We start from the raw sequence: 26,402 nt of genomic DNA, 5'->3' as shown, positions 1-26,402 counted from the left end.
TGGGTCCTGGTTTTGTATGCATTCAGCAAGCCTCTGCCTTTTTCTTGGAGCATTTAATCCATTCACGTGCTTCTGCTGTCTGCCCTCTGGTGGATGAGGCTATCTGACGTTGAGGCTTTCTGATTTGGTTGAAACTAATACCAAATTTGGAAATCTTTTAATATACCATGTTAACTTGAATAGTTTCTTGACTATGGGTGGGATAAGGGAATAGTTTGCAATGTTAGTGATAAAGTTTGGTAATCACTTGAAGATTTCAGAGTACATAGTTTTTTGATGATTAATTTTGCATCTCTTGTGCATGTCATTAAATATAAAAAGGGCTGTCTTTTATGTTAGACTAATTTAGTAAAAGTGGTATAAAGAGTTTGTGTTATTTATTTTTGTTTTCTGTTTCATTGGGTGGAAAATTTAAATCTGACCTAGTGAATCCTTTAACACTTTGAGAACTATATATTTATTTTTAATTTGTTAAGAATCACAACTATGTCTTCAAATTCCTTACAACCTACCAGGCTGGCTCCTTCACAGAGTTTTCTCAGATCCCATGTATGAATTTCTTATTGCTATTGTAGAAAATTACCACGAAGTTAGTGGCTTAAAACAACACAGACTTATTCTCATCTTTCAATTCTAGAGGTCAGAAGTCCAAAATGGGTCTCAATGTGCTAAAATCAAGGTGTTGGCTGACTGTGCCTTCTGAAGGCTCTGGGGAGGATCTGTTCCTTGCCTTTTCCAGCTTCTAGAGGCCGCCTGCATTCCTTGGCTGGTGGCCCCCTTCCATCTTCAAAACCGTCAATGACCTGTGGAGTCTTTCTCACAGTGTCATGTGTTTCTTACTCTTCTGCCTCCTTTTTCCTCATTTAAGGACTTTTGTGATTATATTAGGTCCACCTGGATAATCCAGGATAGTCTCTTTATGTTACGATCAGTGGAATAGCAATCTTAATGCCACTGCAACCTTTGCCTATAATTCTTCTTTGCCTATGAAATAACATATTCACAGATTCTGAGCATTAGGAAGAAGCTATTATCCTGCCTACCACATTTCCTAAACCAGAAATGATCCATGTGCTTTCTGTAAGGTTTCAGTGACACACTGTCTCAACTTGCTATTATTCATGTACATACTTTATCTCTCCTCTGTCTTTTTACCCCTGGACAAGACAGGACCATGTCTACATCATATTTGTGTTCTCAGAACACAGCAACATTGAAAGAACCAGGTAAATATTTTTTGAGCAAATGAATGATTCTGTGTAAAACTTTATTAAAAAATGATTAGAAGGGAGGAAGTCAATTATAGAAGTATAGAGAAAGGAAACAGGCAAAAATGGACAGGTTATCATCAGTACTACTTGCAAAGAACAGTTTCTTCAAACACATCATTGTCTCTAAGCATCAAATAATATCACTGGTCAAAAGATATGATCCACTTAAGAGTTATTACAATTTTTCTCACTCTAATATTTTGGCATTAAAAATCATTTAATTTTTTTTAGTTTTTTAAACAGAATCAGTTCTTTGAGGCCTTATGATCTCTGGGCATCCTAACCTCTCACATCTGAACCTGCAAATTTTGGAAAGTGGTGGCCAAACTGTGGGATGGATACCCTTGTGGGGAGACCTGCTGAGTAGCTAGCCTTCACTGGCCAAGTGGTACCCAAGGCTTCCTCAAGCTCTAAGAGCTTTGGCTTTAAAGTACTTTCGAACATGTGCAGCTAGTCTATGAGACACACTTAAGAGCAGAGGAGAGTGAATGATTTCCCTAACTTGTGCAGGTAGCCTAGATTTTCTCCCAGGTACCTTTAGCCTACATGTGAGTTATATATTCTACTTCATGATGTATTTGTGTATTTCTAAATACATTCTATATATATGTAAAGTTTTAATGCTGTTCCACATCCAAAAAGTGTCATTTTGAAAAGTGTGAGCATGCATTATTCTTACCATAGTTCTATGATGTAGGCAGGCATTCTTCTCCTGTCTTATGGGTGAAGAAGTCTAGCCACAGAGTATAACAAACTTGTCCATCCTCACACAGCTGACCTGTGATGTGTATGATACAGTGAGTGATTTGAATCTAGATTACTTCACTCCAAACTCCATGCTTCTTATACATTTAGTACCACACAAACTACATTTTCTCAGGCATCAAGGCTTATAGGTCTTGCTATTTCTTTTAACTAATGATCTGAATAGTGCAGCAATTCACAAAGTGTTTTCTGTGGTATGTTACTCTGATCATATTATCTGTGAAAAGAAGTATTTTGTAATCAAGTGTAATTAACAATACTTTCAAAATTAAAGCATGTACCTCCATAGCAGTGACTATGCATGCAAAGCCCAATAGTAGAGAAATGTCTTAACTTCTTTTACCCCAGCATCTTCCAAACTCACATGACCACAGAACCCTTGCTCTCTCCCCTCATGCTCCCATAATAGTTATTGTCTTTTGGGAAAGCTACAAAATTCCTGGATCCTCGGTCCCCAGGTGGTCTGACATGATTATGCTGCCAGCCAGTGTGTAAATGGAGCTGTTGTTAATGGGCAGAAATTGGCTTTGCCTCCTGTGTCCATTAGAAATGCTTTCATCAGCAAGTAGTAGAGTAAGTAATTTCAGTTTGAGCTCTTTCTAATGAAAGTTCAGTCCTTGTATCAGCTATATAGAGGTCACCTGGGAGCCTGTTAGAAACCTGGACTTTCAGGTCCCACCCTAGATTTGCTGAAAGGAAATCTATATTTTATTTTTATTTTATTTATTTATTTTGTTTGCGGTACATGGGCCTCTCACTGTCGTGGCTCTCCCGTTGTGGAGCACAGGCTCCGGACGCACAGGCTCAGTGGCCATGGCTCACGGGCCCAGCCGCTCCGCGGCATGTGGGATCTTTCCGGACCGGGGCACGAACCCGTGTCCCCTGCATCGGCAGGCGGACTCTTAACCACTGCGCCACCAGGGAAGCCCGGGAATCTATATTTTAATAAGATCCTCAGGTAATTCAAATGCACAGTAACATTTAAGGAGCGCTGATTTAAACAATAAGGGCATTATTTTTTTTATCTAATAATAAATTCAAAGATGGAAGGTCCTGTTTTGATTTGCAACCCAAAGGAGTATTTAGGGCCCAGGGTCCTGTTTCCTCATGGTGGTAAAATGGCTGCCAACTCTATGCATTTTATCCTCTCTTAGCTGCATTGAAATACAGCTAGAAGGGGCTTCCCTGGTGGCACAGTGGTTGAGAGTCTGCCTGCCGATGCAGGGGACATGGGTTCGTGCCCTGGTCCGGGAAGATCCCACATGCTGCGGAGCGGCTAGGCCCGTGAGCCATGGCCACTGAGCCTGCACGTCCGGAGCCTGTGCTCCACAACAGGAGAGGCCACAACAGTGAGAGGCCCGCGTACCACAAAAAAAAAAAAAAAAATTACAGCTAGAAGGCGACAGGGGCAAAGTAGGCATGGAAGGAGGCAGGGACAAAGGACTTTTTCTTATGTGGATACTTTTTTTTAATTTTGGCCGCCCCACAAGGCTTGCGGGATCTCAGTTCCCTGACCAGGGATTGAACCCGGTCCATGTCAGTGAAAGTGCTGAATCCTAACCACTAGACCACCAGGGAACTCCCAGGCTTTCTTTTTTTATTAAGAAATAATTTATTTCTCAGGAGTCCTGCTATAGCTTCCCCTTGGTTCTCATCAGCTAGATCTGTGTCACATATTCATGCATTAGATCAATTACTGACAACATGTAACAGGAAAGCCTCAATTGCCTTTGTTCTTGACCAGTGCTGTCCAAAAAAACTATAAAGCTAGCCATATATATAACTTAAGATTTTCTCATAGCCACATTTTTAAGAAAAGAAAAAAAACAGGTAAAATTAATTTTAATAATGTTTTATTTAACCCAGTATATCTAGACCATTATCATTTCAACATGTAAGCAATATAAAAAAATTGCCAATGAGATATTTTGTTTTCTTTATTTCATACTAAATCTTTGAAATCGAGTCCATATTTTATGCTTATACTACATTTCAATTCAGATGCTAAATTTTCATTAGAGATGTTTGATCTGTATTTAGATATCAATTGAAAAGGTGTTCACCAAATTGCTCCATGCATAATTAAATATTTTCCAATAATCAAATCATGTTTCAGATTTTAAATTAAATTAAATTTAAATTAAATTAAAAATTTGGTTCCTCAGTCACATCAGTCACGTTTCAAGTGGCTGGTTGCTGTTATATTGGACAAGGCAGGACTAGGCCCTCGCTACTCAAAACATGGTCCAGGGACCAGCAGTGACAGCATTTTCTGAGAGCTTGTTAGAACTGCTGAATCTTGGGTCCCACCCTAGATCTATTCAGTCAAAATCTATATTTTAATTTAACTTAATGCACATTAAAGCTTAAGCTGTACTCAACTTTGGCTAGGATTTACAATGACTGTGGGAACTTTAGAAAATACTGTTGCTTACACCCCACCCGAGAACCTTGGAATCAGACTTTCTATGGGGTCCAGACATCAATATTTTATTGAAGCTTTCCGGGTTATTCCAATATGCAGCCAAGTTTGAGAACTGCTGGTCGAGACCAATCCTGATTCGTCCCCTCAATTCAGACACATTGCAACCCCAGCACTATGGTAGTGGAAGTTCTTAAGTAACCAAGAGTGGTTTCCATATTTGCTTCCCTTGTTCTGTGGATATTTTCTGTAGGGATCGGTGTCTGGCTGGTATCTGCTGTACTTGCTTGGGTCACACTCTCTTGGTCTCTTTTCTCCATTCAATCTGGCTAACTCTTTCCTCTGTTTTCCAGTCAACAGTTTCACCATAGCTTACCTTCCTTATTCTCCCAGGTAGCTGACACGTTAGACTGTGCTGATCCGTATTCAAACCTGATCTGGAAGCCCATCAAGGGCTGCCTTTACTTCCAACTCCTCACCTCTGCTCCAGCCCTAGTGAAGATGCATCTTGCTTCTTTGTTGTGTTATTCATTGCCTCTGCCTCAGTGTTTCATCCACAGTGTCCTTTTCTTAGTTCTTACACTTCCCACCTTATACATTTCCAGAATTAATTTCCTTTAGGTGCTCATAATTCTGCCTTTGTTTCGTTGATTATATTTTGCCTTCTCGTTGACGATGAGCTCAAATGAGGTGGGTATGAAGTCTACTCATTTAAAGCAGCTCTGAATCTATGAGCTCTAACTGAGATGCGATTTTTATGACTATATTTGGGTACCTTGTAAGCTGCTCACATACCCTTCTCTGGGTTCCTGGAGACTCAAAATGTACACAGATCTCAAAACATAGGCTTGCATATTTACATGCCTCCATTGCGAACTATACCATCTGAGCTTCTCTTCTGAGGAGGGAACTTTAGCAGCACAGACTTGGAAAAAATAGGTTCTTCTCTACTAGGAACCTTCACCTGGGAGGCTCTCATTAGTACAGACAAAGCCACTTTAAAAAAAAAGCGTATTCAGTTTGCCCAGCTCTAAGAGGTGCTGTCGTGGTCATGTGGACTCATGAACAAAGGGACTGACTGACAGCCTTTTGAAATCTAACCCGTTTCTTGGTAGAAGGGCTTCTGTACAGGATACATTTCCACAATGAGTAATTGCTGTCAAATCTAACAAAAGGAGTTCTCTAAAATTTAGGCCATGTAACACTTAGGCTATGTAATAAAACAGCTATGTATTAGGTAGTATTTATTTATTTAAATATTAAGAGAATCCTATCAGCTTCTGGAAATTATTATTAAAGTATAAATGTTTTTATTTGAGATTGTGTAAACAAGTATGTGAAGACTGAGCACTTGGAGAAATATAGGAGTTAAGCAATAATAGCAATTCTTACTCTTACGTTTGAAAGTAAATCAGTATTTTAACTGTGTAAACTCCATGATTTAAAAAGTCTTAGTTTAGAAAAATCTGATTTTTTAAATTTAAAATTGTAAGTAAGATCAAAAATATTTTTTAAAGTCATTTAAAAATCTATCACATTTATGTATTTTTTCTAATATTTACATTGCATAAAAAATTAATATGGTAAAGTCCCCATGACATTTTTGAATAGTCATTAGAAGTGAACTATTCAAAGAAGCTCCCTGAGAAATATGGTCCATATGACTCAAATTATGTATAGAGCAGAAAAATATTAAAAGTATAATCTTAGCTTCCTTGTATTAGAATTAAGAAATATCATGAGGAACCCCAGACATTTTGGAGGACTGGAAAAACTTTGACTTTTCTGCAATCAAACACTCTGTTCAGTAAAAGAGGAAAAGCTAATAATTAAATACACATTATATCTAGTAAAATACACATTTATGCCAGCATATATAATGAAGTATATCCAATTTGCCCAATAATATATGTAACACATGGGTGTGTTGTGTCTTGCCTTGTTCATAGCACTTTGATAAATAATCTTACCATCCTCTGTGGTCCTGGGCAGAGTCAGTAACATTTTGGTTCCATTTCACAGATTTGAAAATGGAGACTCAGAGAACAATATATATCCCAAATCAGCAGAATGTAAGATTAGAAATCATTCATCTTACTCAACAGCTGGTGTTCTTTTCACTGTAGTATGCTGCCTCTTTCTTTCTTAGGGCTCTCAGACAATAGAACTTTTTAAGCTTTCTGGGCTATGAGATGTTAAAGGACTGGCCAGCGAGCTGACCGCTCCATGGTGGATTAGACCAGCCTGACAGATTGCTCCTATCTCCTGACAGAACCTCAGTCCCTTTTTCCATAATTCTGAAAGCATTAAAGCTTTGAAATTTAGTTTTCCCATAAGTTTGGCATAAATTTAGTGGCAAAATTATGCCTAAACCAACAGGAGGTTATATATAGTCTTTATCCCACTTTGGGTGAAGAGCTATAGGTCTCACTGCATAAATACTGGTGTATTTGCTAGGGATCCACAAACTTTTTCTCTAAAGATCTAGATAGTAAATATTTTAGGCTTTGTGGATCATGCTGTCTCTTTGGCAACTACTCAACTCTGCCATTGTGACTAGCACAAAAACAGCCAGAGAGTATATAAATGAAGGCATGGCTGTGTTCCAATAAAACTTTATTTACAAAAATAGGGGGCAGGTTAGACTTTGTCCACTGGCCATAGTCTGTCAACCCCTGGACTTAAGGGTGATGGCTAGATTTGATGGGACTATTGCATAATGTATTATATTTGCACCATATTACCTTTCTGACATTGAAACATATCAGACCCCAAAAGATTTTGGTAAGGGGCCATGGGCCTGTATCTAAGATTTAGAGGAAATATTACAGAAGAGAAAGTCATCTCTGTTTTGGTCAAGCACTAAAGTCTTCGTACACGCATGACTGGAGGACCAACTAAAGTTCAGGTATTGCCAGTGCATTAGTCAAGAATGAGTGCTGTGAACCAGAAAGTATTTAAACACATAGGTTCATATTTGCCCCACATAACAGTAAGTTCAGTGGTAGGCAGTACAGGGCTGGTTCAAGCTAAGTGGTTCCCTCAGAAATCCAGCCTCTCTCCATATTCATTCTCTACGATCCTTAGTTGATAAGCCTTCATCCTGATGATCATTGCCTCATGGTTGTAAAATGGGTGCTGTACCTCCAGGTGTCACATACACACTCCCAGCAGAAAGCAAAAAAATGGAAGTGGGGAACATTGTATCTATATTAGAAAAGCAGAAACTTATCCCCAAATCTCAACATTTAGTCTATCACTGGACTAAACAGGATCACAAAGCTACCACTAATTGTAAGGAAGCCTCTGGAAGCAAGTATTTTTAGTTGGGTTCGTTTTCATTACCCACTGAAATAGGGAGAAAAGATATTGGGTGGACAAGTTGCACCATCTGCTGAGGCATCTGTTCTTGTTTTGGTAGCTGTTACATTTCATTACAGATATTTAACATTTTATAGTCTTCTCTCCTGGGCAACATATCTTTTTAAGTATCACCAGTGTTAGCAGTGTTTTCCATCTGAGTTGGAAAATTAAATAACATGATTCACATTTTTAAAATGTAAACGTTGTGTAATATGAATGTATAATCACTTGAGAATGGATTTTTCAGAAATAAACTTTCCTGAGGATTTTAGTGTTGGAGGAGTTTGTTTAGATGGGACCCTTAGTATGTGTGTTTGCAAGGTTTGAGGAAAGACTGAGGTTGAAGTCAGTGGAAGGCAGCTTACACATTCAGCCTCGTAAGCAAGTCTTTGTTCTCATGGGGGACGATTGCACAGTAGAGCAGGATTTCATGACATGACATGGTGAACTCAGAGAGCTTTAAGATAGAACAGTCACTCAGTAACTTTCTTCACTATGGCTCTGCTACAAGTCTGAGAGAAAAGCAATTGGATAGGCACATAGAGACCATTTTAGTTTTTACTTGTGTGTCTTTTTTTTTTTTAACATCTTTATTGGAGTATAATTGCTTTACAATGTTGTGTTAGTTTCTGCTGTAACAAAGTGAATCAGCTATATGTATACATATCCCGTATCCACTCCCTCTTGTGTCTCCCTCCTACCTTCCCTATCCCACCCCTCTAGGTGGTCACAAAGCACCGAGCTGATCTCCCTGTGCTATGCAGCTGCTTCCCACTAGCTATCTGCTTTACATTTGGTAGTGTATATATGTCAATGTTACTCTCTCACTTCGTCCCAGCTTACCCTTCCCCCTCCCCGTGTCCTCAAGTCCATTCTCTATGTCTGTGTCTTTATTCCTGTCCTGACCCTAGGTTCATCAGAACCATTTTTTTTTTTTTTTAGATTCCATATATATATGTTAGCATATGGTATTTGTTTTTCTCTTTCTGACTTAGCACTACTGGGCATATACCCTGAGAAAACCATAATTCAAAAAGAGTCATGTACCACAGTGTTCATTGCAACACTATTTACAATAGCCAGGACATGGAAGCAATGTAAGTGTCCATCGACAGATGAATGGATAAACAAGATGTGGTGCATATATACAATGGAATATTACTCAGCCATAAAAAGAAACAAAACTGAGTTCTTTGTCATGAGGTGGATGGACCTAGAGTCTGTTATACAGAGTGTATTGGGATCTTTACCCTCCTGTCTGAGGTGGTATTTATTGTCTTTCTGGACACAGGGCACTTACTTGTTTTTTGTTTGTTTTTGTTTTTATTTTTTATTTTTTGGCATAAGCTACTGTAATAAGAAAGGATAGAGGTACCCACACAATTTCAAATGTATCTTTGCTTTAGTAGGCTATCCTAAAATGGTACAAGTGGAAAAGCATGAAAATAAATAGATTCATTTATTGATTTGTTTAGACCTTAAATGTAAGTGAAATTAGTTTTTCTTCAACTAAGTTCTGTAACACTGAATTAATTCTAGAATCTGTTTCAATGTAGCCATTATGACTAAGTTATAACAATGACCTTTGATCTGTCAGATAAAGCCTAATTTTGAAATAATGCCCATCAGACCCTCATCTGCTGTACTTTTGAAAACTGCAGCAAGAAAATCCAGTTTTTAACCCAAATAGTTCATGGTTCTTAGGGAATTCAGAATTAAGTGACCACCAAGAACTATTTCAGAAGTGACCAGAAATGGAATGGTCTGCATTTTGATGAGGAGAAATGAAGAAGAAGCCATGTTGGTAACTGTTTGAATCTGGATTACTCTGTGGCGTCCAGATCATTCATTAACATGGTCAAACAAGCGAGAATCAGCAGATACTGATGAAAAACAGACAGCTAAAAGAGTAGGATCAATGTGAACAAACCTATCAACTGAGCCAGAAGAAACAGAAATAAATGAGAAGAGATAAATCCTTAAAATCATTCAAAATTTTATCATCAGGGAGAGTTAAAAACAGACTCCTATGGAAGAGGAGTAGTTTAAGACCAAGAAGGGATTCTTGGAAATTAAAGTGTAATTGTTGACTTAAAAAATAATAGTATAGTGAAAAGATGAAGAAACCTTCCAGGAAAATGGAGCGAAAGAACAAAGAGTTGGAAAATATGAGTGAAAAGATGAGACATGGTAGTGGTCCTACATATTTTTATAGAGGGTCTGGAAAGAGAAAATTGAAAAAAAAATTAGAGGAAATAAAAGGTACATTCACACACACATTTTTAACTTTTCCAACTCTTCAGACAACAAAGGCCCTCTGAGTGCAAAGTAGGTTGAGTAAGCATATGAGTGGATCGGTAATTAAACACATTTTCCTGATATTTCAGAACACCAAGGAGCAGGAGAGGATGCTAAAATATTCCAGAAATGGGAGTGGGATAGGGAATTGACCACAGAGATGATTTCTAGAGGACAAGAGAATGATACCTTCTTGGTTTGGTAGGAATTTTGATTCTGTTCCCAACAAACTGCAAATTCAGTATGAAGGGAAAATAAAAGCATTTTAAGACAAGTAAGAACTAAAACATTTGCTCATCCCCAGGCCATTCCTAAAAGAATTAATGCAGCAAAATAAAAGAGAGAAATGTGGGTTCCAAGGATAGGTGGATAAACTAAACTAATACAAAAAACAAGAAACCCCAAGACAGTAGGTCTTTGGCAAATGGTTAAAAGAAAAAAGAAAAAAAAAAAAAGCTGTCAAAAGCAGAATAGGATTTTTAGGGATCTCTAAAATCCTAAAAGCAAATGAAATTTCTATAAGAGAAAGTGCGATAAAACTGCATGTTCTCAGTTAACGGAGTATTTAAGTGGGGCCCTTCTCGACTCAGTTTTCTTTGTTCTGGTTCTTGAAGCAGCACAGGTGAGAGCAGTGTTGTATGGCCTTCTCTTCCTTCACATGCACAATTTGTTTCTGCAGAGAGTATTTACCATGTAATTTTCGTATTGTAAATGCTGTTCATTTTTCAATTTACAAGCATCACTGTGTAAAAAAGTTATAGTACAGAATGTGGTATAAATGATAAAACTTTGACAATGTGAGAGTAGTAGTTTGCTAGAGAAAAGTTGGGAGGTGGAAAGGGGAAGAATGTGAAAGGAGACAGAGGGACCCTAATCCCTCATTTTACAGAGAGAGCAAGATAGCACTGCCTCAATTTGGTGAGTTAAGAAGAGAGGTTTAAACTGTCTACAGATCAATTGAAAAGCAAAATATTATATAATATTAGCAGTGGTGAAGAGAAGGAAAAAAAGGGAATGGCATACTGTGGAGTCAAATGATAGTTTTTAAGTTGACAAATCAAGAAACAGGGTTTTGAGCATATTATCTGGAGGTACACTTTCCAATTCAGTAGCTACTGGCCAGGCGAGGTTATTGAGCCATTGAAATGCGACTCATCCAAATTGAGATGTGCTGTAAGGAAAATACACATCAGATTCCCAAGGCTTAGTATGAAAAAAACGAATGTTAAAATACCTCAGTCATTTTTAATATTGAATAATGTTGAACTGATAGTATTTTCAGTCTATTTAAATAATATATTGCTAAAATTAATTTTACCATTTTCTTTTTGTTGTTTTTAGTGTGTTACTAGAAAATTTAAAATTACATATGTGATTCGCTAGAGTTCTATTGAATAGTGCTGCCTCTAGAGAGGTATAGAGGTAGACTAGAGGAGTTGAAATCAGAAATGATCCATTTATTTGTACCATTGTGGGAGTGGACTGGTGTGATGGGAAAGGAAGCCTTTTTGTCTTATACTTTTATATCTTTTAGAAAATTGTTTTTTATTAAATATTGAGCAGTTTTGAAAGGATATTTGTAAAATATATGAAAAGCATGAGGAAGAACGAGATAATAAATATTCTTAATCACCACCCAGTTTAAGGAAACAAAGAAGCAAAAACAACCCACCATTTACATTGAAGGCATTTCTCCCTCCCACCCCAAGCTCCTGGACTGTTTTAATTTTTATTATTGTCATCATAATAAAAATAATCATATGCCTTTCAAGAAAGTTTTTAAGTGGAGGATATCTTTTTTTTTTTTTTTTTACAGTCCAGGTCTTTTATCTTCTTTACATCCATCATACCATGAATTCATAGGGATTGGGCTCCAACAGTTCAGCCTCCTTTCCACTGGTTCTCATGAAGTGTGCTTCTCTGGGTAGGGCAGGCTGGCGCTTCAGTTGAACCCAAGTACCTTTCTCTTTGGCTTCCTTCTTTTTCTGATCATTTTCCTTCTCCCGTTTCAGGAATCTATATCAGCTCTTAGAGTGCTTAATATGCTTGATACACACGTTAATTCTCTTGGCAAGAATCTTGCCCTTAACTTGTTTGTTTACAATGATGCCAACAGCATGCGGGGTAACACGTAGACTCTCCCAGTTTTGCCGTGGTAACATTTGTGGGGCATTCCTTTTTGAACAGTGCCCGTTCCCTTGATATCTACAATATCACCTTTCTTGTAGATTCGCATGTATGTGACCAAAGGAACAACTCCATGTTCTCTAAAAGGCCTAGAGGACACGTAGTGGGTGCCCCTCTTCTTTCCCTTTGTGTTGGTCATTTTGGTGAGTTACTGGAAGATGGCGGTTCCGGCCAAAAGGCAGAATATATTGTATAGTTTTTTTGTTTGTTTGTTTGGGTAATTTGACAGTATTAAATTTTAAAATGGCTATGCTATTGGAATTAGTTGTTCCCTTTGAGAAATATGTTTTATGTGTTCCAAAAAATGCAAACTGCAAAGAAGTATGTAAAACTTGATGTCATTTTAATTTTTCTTAAAAACATGGATGTTTGTATATCTACTTTATAACTATGCATGTACACATACATATACATGTATATGCTGCCATACACATAGACATGATATATGTATGTATACACACGAACGTATGCATAGTCAGTACCTGGTAACATTGCTTATCTCTCATAAGTCTGATTGGAAGGGTATTTTCTTGTTTTATACATTTTCAGAGGCAGATGATCATGCAATTATAATTTTATTTACTTGGTGATAATTTTCTGTATTTTTCCACATGAAAATACTTGAAGAAATAAAATAAATATTTAAATATGTTTGAACAGTTAGGGCTTTTTTAGAAGAGAACACATTGCCTTAGAAGATAGGAAGCAACATGTTTTGAATTTTTTTTAAAAAAATGTTAAGTTACACAAAAAGTATTAAAGCCAACCTTTTTTTTCTCCCCCACCCCAAGTGTATTAGTCCAAGAGGCATGTGTTATCACTTTCAAACCAACCCTAAAGCTGATTCCTTATCTCATCCTTTCAGTCTAAGGCACTTGGAAAGAATACAGCAGTCTTCCTCCAGTGCTTCCTTTCCAACACAAAATTTAAGAAGCCTGTCAGCAAATCACATTAATGTAGTGAACTGTACTTCCCACAGGACAGTCAAAACAAAGGAGATGCATGAATCATTTTAATTTGATGAATGTAGGGCATGATATATAGGTAATGTTTACTTTTTCTCTAATTATACGTGTTCATGAGCACTGAAAAGAACCTTTTTTGCGGGGTGGGGGGCAGAGCGCCATGCAGCTTGTGTGATCTTGGTTCCCCAAGCAGGGATTGAACCTAGGCCACCGCAGTGAAAGCGCTGAGTCCTAACCACTGCACTGCCAGGGAATTCCCTGAAAAGATCTTTTTTACTTCATAAAATTACAAAGAAGAAATGAACTATTTACTTCAATCCTATCATCCAGACATAACCATTAATAATATTTTGTTATATTTATTTCTAGTATTTCCAGACATAAACATAAACTATATTTTGAAACTTTGGACATATCATGTGTATGTCTTCTGTTTTTTTCCCCAAAACCATTATATTTGGAGTGCTTTTTCATGGCATTGAATATTCTTCATAGGCATAGTTTTAATAACTTTGGAATAGATCATTTTAGAGAAATCAATGAAAAATATATTATGAGTTTAAATTGGAAATGAATATATTGCATTTTTATTGGGGTTGGGATTGAACATATTTGTTCTTCTAGGGGAGTTTTAGTATACAATTGATACCATAAGTGAAAAGATAATGAAATGTTTACCTTGTCATAATCAATAGCAATTTTCTTAGCTGTATTAGGTGAATGGAAGTCTTTATGGATGTGGAAGACATGTCCAGAGACATATCTTGAATGAAAACAGATGGTTGTACACTTCTGTACCCACCAATGGATGAAAAGGCGGAAACTTCATTAATGCAAAGTGACGTGGAGCTGTAACCATGCATCTCAGGACAAAAATGAATCTAGATTCTGTTCTTGTCTCAAGGAGGCAGAAGGTTAAAGGCTTATCTTTGCCAGGCTGTTTACCCCTAACGGATGACTCATTAGGCATAAGCTAGCCTTGTCAAGGTGAATTCCACCGGTACCAAGTCTAATACGTATCATGAAAGATGGGATGTGTTAGTGGTTATGGAAAGGGGTGTGTGTGGAATTATATCTTCTGAGGTCAAGTGGATGAACGGGTTTGGATAGGTGGGGGAAGGAATTGTCTTTAGGATAGGTAGGAATCCAGGAGCTGGTACCACCTGAGGAGAACCACTGGATTTTTATTTTAGGTGGAAGATCAGAGACATTTACAAGGATTATAATAAGGAAGAGTGTGATAAGGCAAGATGGGAGGATCAAACAGGTAGTCAAATGAATGAGAGAGTGGAGAGAGGAACTTATAAAAATCAAAGCTCCCACCTCCCAGATGCCTTCTGTGGGCCAGCCACCTCTCTCCTGTGGGTGGAATGCAAGTCACCTGCTTAGGGGGGAGTGATGGAGGAATAGGCCGGGTTTCTTTTTACTTGGCATGTAAGGATAATAAGGTTGAAGGAAATGGGAAGGAAGGACATAGATTGAAGTAAACAGAGCCTTAATTATTAAAAGAGTTTGAAGAATTGACATTGTCTGACATTTCAAGAGGAATTAAAGGCTCCTTTTAAATGATTCACAGAAGGTCATAGGATTGTTCACAGGTAACCCCAGGAAGTTGCCCACCACTACTGGATATGGATGTGAACTCTTTATTCCTCTAAGATCCTGACCTCTGGGACAGACAGTGTATTCGCTGATGAAAAGTAAAACTACCTTCCCTTTGCATTAGGATTTGTAGGCTCCCTCTCAAGCTAGTTTAAGCAAGAAAAAGGGGAATTTATCAAAAGGATGCAGGGCTGTTTCCAGGGATCCCATGGTAAGAAAGGAAGAATCTGAAAATAGGAACTAAAAAGCTTTCAAGTATCCAGGCGGCAATTGATTTTCAGGTGCTCTCTTATCTCTGCTTCTCCAGTGCTATTTTTCTCTGTCCCCGTTTCTCTTTCCACATGAGGTACAATGACGGTTCCAGGTGTTTACATCCCCTGGTTCAAGTAACTCATGACTGGCCCTCAGAAGTCTGACCCCAAATTCTCAAGAGAGGAAGAAGCTGATTGGCTCAGCTTGAGCACATGTATGTCCATCCTTGGTCCAGTCAGCTCTGGCCAGTGGTAAGGTCCTAGCACAAATATAGATGCCATTGATATGCCATGGAAATGGGTCAGATAATAATTCTCAAAGAAGTTGTGGGCTCCATGGGCTCTCCAAAATTGACCACTACCACTGACCCCTTAGTAGATGTGGGGCAGGGGACATAGCCTTTCACCATCACTGTGTTTTCTTTTCCACCAAAAATAATATCTAGCTCCTTGCACTTGAAAATGTGGTCCATGAACCTGCAGCATTAGCATCGCATGGGAACTTAGAAATGCAGACTCTTAAGCCCTACCCCAGACCTACTGAATCAGAATCTGACAGTTCACGAGATCTCCCAACAACTTTAGGACATACTATTTGAGGAATGCTGATTAGACAGAGGAGCAAATTAGGAACCACAGATTAGGGCTGTTAAAAGGGCTTCTTCCAGAGAGGGATGGCGGCCAAATTGTTTTGTCTGAACTTCAGCTGAGAGCCTTCCCCTGCCCTCACCTAAGCTTCCTTTTGAGTGCATTTCTGCTGGAAATTCAGCGTTCAGGATGAGGATGGAGAGAGATGCCAGTGTCTGTTGTGGGAACCATAGTGTATGTTGTCCTGTTTTGGCACTGAGAGGTGATCTGTGGGGTGAAAAAAGGAAAGAGAAAAGCAATAAAGGTGTTAATATCATCATCAAAATGGAAGTATCGGCAAGCTTGCTTTTTTTTTTTTTTAACATCTTTATTGGAGTATAATTGCCTTACAATGGTGTGTTAGTTTCTGCTTTATAACAAAGTGAATCAGCTATACATATACATATATCCCCATATCTCTTCCCTCTTGCACTTCCCTCCCTCCCACCCTCCCTATCCCACCCTTCTAGGTGGTCACAAAGCACTGAGCTGATCTCCCTGTGCTATGTGGCTGCTTCCCACTAGCTATCTATTTTACATTTGGTAGTGTATATATGTCCATGCCACTCTCTCACTTTGTCCCAGCTTACCCTTCCCCCTCCCTGCGTCCTCAAGTCCGTTCTCTAGTAAGTCTGTGAATTGGTACAGCCACTATGGAAAACAGTATGGAGGTTCCTTAAAAAACTACAAATAGAACTACCATATGACCCAGCAATCCCACTACTGGGCATATACCCTGAGAAAACCATAATTCTAAAAGAGTCATGTACCAAAATGTTCATTACAGCTCTATTTACAATAGCCAGTAGATGGAAGCAACCTAAGTGTCCATCATCGGATGAATGGATAAAGAAGATGTGGCACATATATACAATGGTATATTACTCAGCCATAAAAAGAAACGAAATTGAGATATTTGTAGTGAGGTGGATGGACCTAGAGTCTGTCACACAAAGTGAAGTAAGTCAGAAAGAGAAAGACAAATACCGTATGCTAACACATATATATGGAATCTAAGAAATAAAAATGTCATGAAGAACCTAGGGGTAAAACGGGAATAAAGGCAAGCCTGCTTTTAATTAGGTAGTCATTATCTTGAAGTTAATAAATGTCACTTATATATTAAGTCACTAACCTACCTCTGTTTTTATGTCCAGCTCTGCAAGTTTTTAAAGTCCCTAAAATGGCATCTTTTCATGAAGCTTGAGCTCTTTTTGAGCTAAACCAAAAACTTTTGATTATGGAGAAATTACTAGGTTGATTGTTTAGAATATAGATACCCTCAAGAAACTTACTAGGTAGAACATCTTTGTCAGCAATTCAGAAATCCATGCCATTAGCGTTTTGGACTTTGAAGTCTATAAAGATGAATTTCACACACTCTACTTTACAAGAATTCTATTTTCCTACTTTTCTCTTGTTTACTCCTTAAAATAATCCTGGGAACTGACGTGGGTCACGATAACCTGCCATTGCTGTTAAATCAAACTGCTCATTTGCAGGGAAACATTTATTATTTAGTAACTTAACCAGAAATCCATAAAAAAATACTTTTTTATAAAAATCCTTGCTTTGTAAACTGCCAGAAGTGACCAGATGGAAATAACAAGAATTTCTAGTTCTGCAGGCAAACAGGAAGCCCCACCTCAGTAGGACCCTGCTGACATGAATTCAGAACTTTTTTTTCCAACTTATTTTGTTGGAATAGAAGCATTTGGGTTTACCAGATCAGACTGGAATTTTTGAAGCCAACTGCTCTAATACCCTTGGTATTCCAGGTGACCAAATTTATATATTCATTAAAAGAAAGTATCATTTTGTCTGATGGTTTAACATCCTTATATTGGATAGAAATATAGAAGTATCTGGAAATCTCTGAGTACTGTTTCTCATCCTTGGCTGCACATTGTAATCACTGGAGAGCTTTGACAACTACTGATACCTGAGCCACACCTCTGGAGATTCCCATGTAATTGCATGCAGCCTGGGCATAGGGATTTTTAAACCCTCTCCTCCAAGGAGAACCATCCAAGGTTGAACCATCATCTTATGGACCTGTGCATCAAACAGTCCCACTGAGGGGCATTTGCATGTACGCTTGTCAAAATGCAGACTCCCAGCTACCAGCCCAAGAGAATCAAACTCAATAGTTTGGGGACAACTTTAAGAATCTGTATCTTTAAGCAAGCCAAGCTCTGTTGAGATTCCAATAGAGGAGACCCTTGGGCCACACTTAGAAACACTTTATTGGAGATTATTTCTAAAAAGAGAGTGACTGGAAGAACTGAAATGTGTTCAGTGTTGGGTTGTTAGGGATCCATCAGCAAGTGATTCAGGAATATTTTAAAAAGATGAAAAATCAGTAGTGTGATATAGGGACAAGACTCCTTGCGTAACGATAAAAGAGTGGAGTTCTGGGCCTCATTTTGCTTCTCTAACCAGTTCTGTGGCTCCAGGTAAGACACCCAGTTTCTCTGGTACTGAAGCTCTTTGCCTCTCAAATGAGGACCTTGGGAAAGATTAATCTCAGGTCACCTGAAGCTCCAATACTTGATGAGTTTCTGATAGTAAAGACTTTCTATTCTCATGAATTCTTACAGAAATTTCCAGCAGGACTCTTGATGTTTGCCCTAAAGCAGTGGGGCAACAAGCATAGTAGCTTCTCCATCACCTGGGCTCAAGAAATGCAAAGTCTTGAACCCTGCCCCAGACTTGCTGAAGCTGAATCTTTGAGAGTGAGGGCCACTGCTCCAAAAATAGTACTTGGAAAAAATAAAGTTGAGAAGTGTTCTTTTAATCTATAGTGAAGGAAAATCACCTCTATAAGTATGAACTTTTAACACTGTTTATAAATGTTACAATATCTTTGTTGGCAAGCTGATTCAAATTGAAGGGGAACTCTTAAAAAATACTGAACTCGGGCTTCCCTGGTGGCTCAGTGGTTGAGAGTCAGCCTGCCAATGCAGGGGACACGGGTTCGTGCCCCGGTCCGGGAGGATCCCACATGCCACAGAGTGGCTGGGCCCGTGAGCCATGGCTGCTGAGCCTGCGTGTCCGGAGCCTGTGCTCCGCAACGGGAGAGGCCACAACAGTGAGAGGCCCGCATACCGCAAAAAAAGAAAAAAAATACTGAAGTCTAGAGACTTGATACACCAAGTGTGGTCTCCTAACTGTCAACATCATCATCACCTGAGAATTTGTGAGAATTGCAGAATCTCTGGCTCCACCCCAGACATACTGAATCAGAATTTGCATTTTTTTTGCTCAAGAAAATCGGATAATTTATTTGCAAGTTAAATTCTGAGAAACACTGTTCTAGATAAAGATGTTAAAACTGTAATGACAGGTTTCCTTACCTTCAAAATATTATTTATACGCCTATCAGTGATCAGTTCCTCCCACACACCTGTAGGCAAATCTAGGGAAAAAATGTTCTTTTAAGTTTGTTCCGCACTTGTTTCAACTTAGTAATTGGTAGGTGTTGTCTTCCTTGTATTTTGAGGCATTTAAACCTTTTTTCTCATTCTTCCTTGAAGAAAGTTACTTAACACTTTTATTTTTTCTTCCTTTTTTTTTTCTCTTTTGAAGCTGCCATCTCAGGCTGGATCCCTATATTACTTGAGAATATTTTTTAAACTTATTTTTCTGATATCTGACCCACTTCTCTAAGGTGGAGGATGAGCAGAGTATTGTTGAGTTGTTTTGTTTTTTATTTTATTTTGTTGTATATTGTGATTCATTGCTATGTCTGTAGCGGTCTCAATAAAATTATAAGTTTGAAGATTAACATTAAAGTGTAACAAATTATAAATTAGAAGATTAACATTGAATTGCAGAATTTCCTTTTGAAATGGAAAAATTCATTAAGGATCCATTAATTCCATCAGTAGAGCCTTCTACATTACCAATAAAGAAGAACAAGCCCTGTGCAGTGATCACCTTTGGATAGGCAGAGGCAACTTGAGATTTCACGATCAGAACAGGGCAGATTGGGTGTAAAATAGTTGGAAATGGAGCCCAGAACTGTGTGCATATTCTTGTGTGGCAACTTTTAAAAATAATTTTTAATCACTTTATCATTTAAGTATGCTAGTATAGCTCCTAGGTTTCAGGATATTTTCAGCCTTCTCAAAAAATAGGTGAGTTCTGAAAAAATTTTATTGGCTTCAAAATATAAGATGAAAGCTACAACAAAATGACTGTTTCATTAAATGTCTCCCAAATAAGACATTTCATTGTCAACTATTTTATCAACCATGACATTATCTCAACTTGTAACTTAAATCATCCTCGTGGACTTATATACCAACTACATCTGCTGTGAGTACCATTCAGTGTGTTTGATATGATTCAGGGTGATGCTAAAAAATAAGAATTTGTAGAACAACAAAGATCTTAAATCCCTGACCTGCCATGGTTAATTACTTCCTTTCTTCTTTTCTATGATTATTCCTTATCTACTTTCCTATTTAGAAGTAGAAATTGGTCAGGGTTTTTTGTTTGTTTTTGGTAAAAATAAAAATGTGCCATAAATGGGCAATTTTTGGTCAAGTTTTGTGGGATTGTTTTTCTCTAGAAAAGCGATTCTTGATCTTTTGGGGAATTAACTCATTTGAGAATCTCATGAAAGCTAAAGAAACTGCTCTAGAAACATGAAAGTATGCACGAAAATATACATTTGGGGCTGAAGGTTAATGTTTTAGTAAAGGCTCTTTGGATGACAAAAATTAGTAAAACAAACCAACAAATAAAATTAACTAATATGTTGACTTTCGGAGTTTTAAGCAAGGAAAGGATAATTTTTTGGTTCACGTAGCTGGAAAGGTGCTTCAGATACAGCTGGTTCCAGGGTCTCATTAGTCTAATTGTACTGGACTTGGCTTCCTTTGTCCCTCTGACGTGCCTTCTCCTATGTTTGGACAGTTCTCTGACTTTACATGTTAGTCATTGATAGCTCTAGCATCAAACCTAGCAGAAGAAAGACTCTACTTCCCAGGTATCTCAGATATATCAGATATCAAATGTATCACATATATCACAAGTGAACTTGTTAATCCCGATTGGTCAGATCCAATATTCTGTCCATTCCTTAGCCAGGCGCATTCCATCCCTCGCCATGGGAGATCCGAGCCCAGGTCACAAGCTGCACTTCTGGAGTCAGTATCACTGGGACCTCAGGAATGGAGAGCAGGAGAGGGGAGGACTTCAAGAAGAACATTATTAGGACACTCTTGTCAATGGAATGGGGAGTGATGTTAAGGGGCAAAGGCAACCAGAAGCCACTGCCATGAGCAACTCCTGCTTTAGAGATAAAGAAACCATCTAATTAGCTCAAGCCAACCTTTTTTTACTCCTATAGAGCCCAAAATACATGCACATCTTATTCATTCCTTTAATAAAAACGTACGGTGCACCTTCTGTACATGTATATTTTCAACCATTCATCCATGACCCTTATCCTCACGGATGAATTTTTTTGAACTTGTCATCACATACCTTGTCTAAAATGCTGTGCTTGTGTTAGCATTTGAGCAGTGTGGGTAAGCACATTGTATTTCCTCAAGTATCTTCCCTAGAAGTGTAAAAATGCAGGTATCTCAGTCCCTAAGCATCCAAACTTATTCCTAATACTTCAGGCTATGTTTGCCAAGCCTCATGGGAAGTTTGTCTTTAAACAAGTCTGCAGTACTTATTTTAGGCTTGACTAATGTGGTTCACTGTTAACATGAAATGAAAGATACATTTAAAATCCGCAAGTAGTGAACAACAGAAAACCTATGAGGGACATGCTAACAGTTGTCAGAAGGTAAAAGGGTTTATGTTCTGTCTTCATTTGTCAGTCATGGGACTGATAGCTAGGGTTGGAATGGACAGAATACCTGGATCTGACCAGTTGGGATTAAACACAATTCTGAAACTTTATTTGAGATACCTGGGAAGTAGAGTCTGTCTTCTGCTAGGTTTGATACTATCAGATATCAGCCTGGAGCTGTCACCTAGAAGAGATAATTTGTTTAACATCTATCCTCATTCCAACACAGTTAAAGAGGGCTGAGTGATACTGAAAACTTAGCAAAACAGTGGTAGCTTTACTTTGGCCATGGATTGCTGAATTTAATGGGACCTTTCTGGAATGTTTAAATAATCCCATCTTTAAAGACCATGAGATGGGACTATTTTATAAATAAATTGGCCTTTTATATCAGCAGAGATGAAGTCAGGAAATGGAAACCACTCCAGGTGTTTCAAGCAGAAGAGATTTAATACAGGGGACTGGGTGCTTACAAAATGGCATGAAAGACTGAAGAATGAGGAATGTGTGTCCACCCCTGGACTTTTGAGTTCAAAGGCATGCCACTGTTGCTATTGCTGCCACAACTTCCTCGAAAACCTGTATCTTTCAGACCTTGCTTGCTAGGAGAAGAGCAGCAGGAAAATGGCCACTGTCTTTCAGATATTTAATTAGTGCTTCTAATTGGCTCCAGTTCTAACCAGAACCCAGCTGCAAAGAAGTCTTAGAAATGTAATGTTTAGCTTTCTGGCCTCCCCAACCGAAGAAGGGTGGAATGGAGTACACAGACAATCTACAGTATATACTACAGCTTTTAAAAATGCAATCAGTTTCTCAAAGAGATATCTGCATTTCTGTGTTCATTGCAGCATTATTCAGAGTAGTCAAGATACGGAAACAACCTAAGTGTCTGTCAGCAGATAAGTGGGTAAAGGAAACATGATACACACACACACACACACACACACACACACACACACACACACACACACTGGAATGTTATTCAGCCTTAAAATAGAAGGAAATCCTGCCATTTACAACATGGATAAATCTAGAGGACATTATGCTAAGTGAAATAAGCCAGACACAGAAAGATAAATACTGCATGATCTCACTTATATGTGGAATCTGAAAAAGTCAGACTCGTAAAAACAGTAGAATGGTGTTTGCTAGGGGCAGAGGGGTGGGGGAAATGGAGAGATGTTAGAGAGTACAAAGTTCCAGTTATATAGGATAAATACGTTCTGGAGACCTAATGTACAGCATGGCAACTATAATTCATGATACTGTATTGTATACTTGAAATTTACTGAGAGTAGATTTTACGTGTTTTCACCACACAAAAGTACCAAAAAAAAAAAATGGTGACTATGTGAGGTGATAGATGTTAGCTTGATTGTGGTAATCATTTCACAATGTATACATATATCAAAACATCATATTATACACCTTAAATATATACAATTTTTATTTGTCAATTATACCTCAGTAAAGCTGGAAAAAAATGGGTTTTCCTGGGATTTTATAATGAAATTCCATTTTTTGTTCAAGAGAAACCACCTATCTACTACAATTTTAAATAGTGTTAAGATTAGGCCTCAGTAAACAATGAACTGTATGTTTTCTTCTTTTTAAACTTTACATTTGAATTTACAGACAGTACAATTCACATTTTTGGTTTGAGTTATATGAGTTTTGCCAAATACATTGAGTCATGTAACCACTGACTGATAATTAGGATACAGAGCAGTTCCATCACTCCAGAAAAATACTCTTCTGCTGCCTGTTTGTAGTTAAGCCCTTTCTACATCCTTAACCCCTAGCAACCGCTGATCTGCCCTCCATCATTAATAGCTTTGCCTTTTCCAGAATAGCATAGAAATGGAACCATACAATTTGTGTTGAATCCCACATTAGGACAGTGTATTTGAGTTTCTTCTCTGTTGTTTCTGATAAAGATAATCCATTTATTATTGCTGAATCGTATTCCATTGTATGTATTTACCATTCCTGACTTTCATTTTGAGAGTATAAAAGTTTTGAGAGTGTCCTTTTATTTAAAATCTTCTTATATATTTTTAAATAGTTCTAATTTGCCTCTTAATCATGACAAAGAAATGAAGAAGACAAATGTCTTCCCTTTCCTGGATGACTTCAAACTAGGTGTTCATCACGACAGTTCATCAAGTTATATAGTCTGATTATGATTCCTGAATAGGAACACGATAATTAGACAAATCTCAAGAACTGGAATTTTTTCTATTCTGCTAGTTAGACCAAGTGCCTAGAATGTATTAGGTGCCCATTCTTATCACTTCAATGAGTTTTCCAAAAGATGAAATACTTTTTAAATGAATTATTTGTTGATTGGTGCCAGATTAGAACTGAAAGGCCAGTGAAGGCCACCTAAATTTTTATTTGAAAAAGTAGAATCATTTTTGGCTTTATTCCCAAAGAGCCTTTCCTGTAGACAGATTTCAGCATATTTTGATGATTCATTGTAGAAATGTGTTTATCAATTACAGTAGGAGAAAGCATTACCAGCTAACAGCTAAGAAAAGGAGAAAAGGTTACATCATTCAGTTTCAGGTTCCTAAAGGCATTAGTGGGCAGAATGTAATTAACCAGCTTTGGATTCATCCAGTTTGAGGACTTATCCCCCATCTCTTTTCTGAAGGGTTCGGTGATCATTCACTATCTCAAGTTTTTTGGTTTTGCATTTTAAATTTTATTTGAAAAGCAGAACCCTGATGGCACTGTGCTTTCTTAGGCCCAGTTGAACAGTCAGGGGTGAAGAAGCCAAGAAATTTTCTTATAATTACAATACCCCAGACATCCTGTATGTTACATTCATTGTCTCATGACCTTATCCGGTAGGTAGTATTATTACCCACATTTAAGTGTTAAGAAAGCTGAGGTTAAAAGAAGTTAGGTAACTTTCCCAAGATTCACATAGCTCATCAAGAAGAACTTGAACCCAGGGCTGCCTGCTAACAAAGTCTATGCTTTTAACCACTAACTTTTAGCTTTTCCATTGCAGTTAAACTATTTCGTATGTATCTAATTATGTGCATTTATCATTAAGATGATACCTGCTTATCCAGATTACTTACCTCCATCAATCATTTTTGAACAATGTGAAGTATGAGTAGGTAATACATCCTGCATAAAATATTTGTGGCCCAGTGAGATGACTAATTAGTAATCCTGAGCTTCTTCCAAGAAGGGTTGCCCATGTGCAACTTTAGTGGCGTTTTCTACAGCACTTGGGCCTGGAGTCAGAAGTCACATTTAATGTCCAGGCTAACCACATTAGTTGAGGCTTTTAGAGTTTGTGCTTATTGGATTTTAGAGGGATATGTTTTGACCTGATGTATAAAAACCTTCTTAATAACAGAACTTTGTTGCAGTGGGATTCTGCTATATTATTTGAAAATAATTTGATGAAACTAAATCAGATCAGGGACTTGTAGCTAAAGCATTCTAGGCACTTTAGTAGACATTTAAAAATGCTCTGCTAAAGAGGATGCTGATGGGCGATCAGAAATTCAAGATGGAGCGTGACTAATGTCCTACACGCTGCCATGGTTATCATCATAAAGTGTCTACAAAGGGCTCCAACTTAGATGATCAAGCCACCTGACCCCCCCAGTCAAACATAAGCCTGGACAAGATTGTTTTAGCATGTTCTACGTACATTTCATTGTGGCAAGTCATGTGCTTTCTAGGTTCTTTTGTGCAAAGCTAATAAGCTACAGGAGAGGCCGTTAATCAAATTGTTTTAGAGTGTATTCCATTTCTGAGGGTGAGTAGGTGTGACACGTTTCACTGTGAGCACACCCTTAATATTAAAAGATGGTCTAGGTTGGTACCAGACAAGGTCAACTTGCTCTTGTGTCTATGAAAATGTCCTTGCAGTTTGTTCACTGGGAGCAGTTAACTTGACTTAGCTTGTGAGCTTCTGGTTACAGGAATTATTTTTCTCATTTCGTTCTGCCTCTTGGTACATAGTACAGTATCTACACAGTAGGTACGTATATATATATATATATATATAGTATGTGTGTATGAGTGTAAAATACTTCAAAGTTACATGGGAGGAAATCCCATGTGATTCAGGGGAGGCTGAGAACTCTTCGGGGACTGGAAATCTTTGATTGCTTCAAATCCTCAGTTGGTATATATTTATTAAAGAGCAATGTATTGAATGTTTGGCATAGATAAATGTTTTGCAGGAGGGATAATGATATACTTGTTTTTGCAAAGCATACAATCAAGGGGGAAAGACCTGCAGATGGAGCCTAGCATGATATACTACTATGTTTATTATTAGTTCTGCCTAACATTTATTGAGCAATAATTAGATGTCAGACTCCTTCTAAGTCATTTCTGTATTAACTCATTTAATCCTCAAAACAGTCCTACTGAAGTAGGCATTATGATTGTCTCCATTTTACAAATGAGGCATCTCAGGCTCAGAGACATTAAGTAACTCACAGAAGATCACACAGCCGTAAAATGTGTAGTTGGGATTTGAATCCAGGCAGTCTGACTCCAGAGCCTCAACTTATATGTACTAGAGTCTACTTAAGTCATGGATAATGACTTAATTAGCCAAGTGAAGAAGGGGGAAGCAGAGAGTGTAAGAGTATTGTGTTCGGATGGTATGTCATATACAGAATTGGGCACTGTGGTTGGGGAGTATGTGTGTGTGTTTGGGGTGGATGATAAAAGTATGATTGGAGAAACAGGTTACGTAAGTCTTCTTAAAGCTGTGTTGTTAAATGGATTTTTATCTTGTAGCTGGTAATGGGCCATTGAAGGGTTTAATCAGGTGACATAATAAAACTTGCCTTTTTT

At 38.0% G+C, this 26,402-nt stretch overlaps 1 protein-coding gene and 1 pseudogene across 1 annotated transcript in view; one reads left to right on the top strand and one right to left on the bottom strand.

The window, feature by feature from the left end:
- The window catches only part of PLCB4 (phospholipase C beta 4), a 420,273-nt gene that overhangs the window by 197,959 nt on the left and 195,912 nt on the right, over window positions 1–26,402 (top strand). The window lies entirely within an intron of this gene.
- Window positions 11,932–12,445, bottom strand: LOC113626503 (60S ribosomal protein L21 pseudogene; annotated as a pseudogene).

The sequence above is a fragment of the Aethalodelphis obliquidens genome, unplaced genomic scaffold (genome assembly GCF_003676395.1).
Source record: "Aethalodelphis obliquidens isolate GAN/ISIS:26980383/991018 unplaced genomic scaffold, ASM367639v1 scaffold18, whole genome shotgun sequence".
Classification (NCBI taxonomy): Eukaryota; Metazoa; Chordata; class Mammalia; order Artiodactyla; family Delphinidae; genus Aethalodelphis; species Aethalodelphis obliquidens.
The sequence above is the reverse complement of the archived record's forward strand: the minus strand, read 5'-3'. Positions and strand labels throughout refer to the sequence as shown.